Genomic DNA, 1,005 nt, shown 5'->3' with positions numbered 1-1,005 from the left:
CTCCAAAATAGAAGACCCGTTTCGACTCATCCCGTCAATATCGCACACTGGGTGGGGTTTTATCAGGGAACCTCTATTATTATCGGGAATTGCCTGTCACACATGATCGCACACAAGGTCGTAGGCAATTGGTGGGACCTCATCTGCCCAGAACATATTGACCCAGGTCAGCATACCGCCATATCCTTCCCGACATGCTTAGTAGCCAAGTCCGTAGAAGAGTGGATCCACACACTATGTACACAAGTACATTTGGCCACATTTTATTATACGATTAATACGAATTTATTAAACATGGTAACAAATATTCTCTAGCAAATCGGTTATACGGTGGAACTGGTAGGCATATTATAAATTCGGGATATTAAATATCTTCCTGACCAGCCAGATCTGCGCATGGTCAAAGACGAGGATAGACGAGTATCAGACCGACGCAAACTGGCTTAGTCTCCACATCAGCCAGTTTGGTTCCGCCCCTCCACAGGGAGCGTAACCTGTGTAGGAGACTCGGTCGGGCCTGGTGGGACCTCATCTCTCCCCATCGATTGAAAAATTGTGATCTATAATCCCCGACATTGCTCTTATGAACTGACCTCTACCTGGTTTTATTTGGCGAATAAAGATTACGGGGAATTAATTGTTCGATTCTTACGGTAATCCTCCTGAACGCCTCGGACTTAAAGACGTTTCTGAAGAAACTCGTCGAACGTTACGCGTACAACGATAAGCAATTGCAAGGCGATTGCAGTACTGATGTGGACAATTTTAACTTTTGTACCTTAACCTCCGATTTCGAGGGCGAGACATGCGCGAAATTACTCAAATGTTACGTCTGTGAAGATTACCATTCATCCAGGTAGTAAACAATAATGATATTCAAACTATAATCTAGTCAAATGGACTGGCGGTAAAAGTTCATTGACCTGTCAAACGGATGTTGTAGTATCACAGGTCACCACCTTTGAGTTCAACCTGAGAGGTATCTTCCTGATCGCTGAACTGTAG

General features: G+C 44.2%; 1 long non-coding RNA gene across 1 annotated transcript; it reads right to left on the bottom strand.

Moving 5' to 3' along the window:
* Nucleotides 1-247: 247 nt before the first annotated feature.
* LOC140140735 (uncharacterized) lies at nucleotides 248-593 on the bottom strand. Its single transcript, XR_011857274.1, has 2 exons — nucleotides 528-593; nucleotides 248-494 (listed from the first exon to the last, which is right to left on the bottom strand). It is a non-coding gene; the product is annotated as an uncharacterized lncRNA (long non-coding RNA).
* Between the last annotated feature and the right edge of the window lie 412 nt (nucleotides 594-1,005).

The sequence above is a fragment of the Amphiura filiformis genome, chromosome 19 (genome assembly GCF_039555335.1).
Source record: "Amphiura filiformis chromosome 19, Afil_fr2py, whole genome shotgun sequence".
In the NCBI taxonomy this organism is placed as follows: domain Eukaryota; kingdom Metazoa; phylum Echinodermata; class Ophiuroidea; order Amphilepidida; family Amphiuridae; genus Amphiura; species Amphiura filiformis.
Note: the sequence above shows the minus strand (reverse complement) of the source record. Positions and strands in the feature narration are given on the sequence as shown.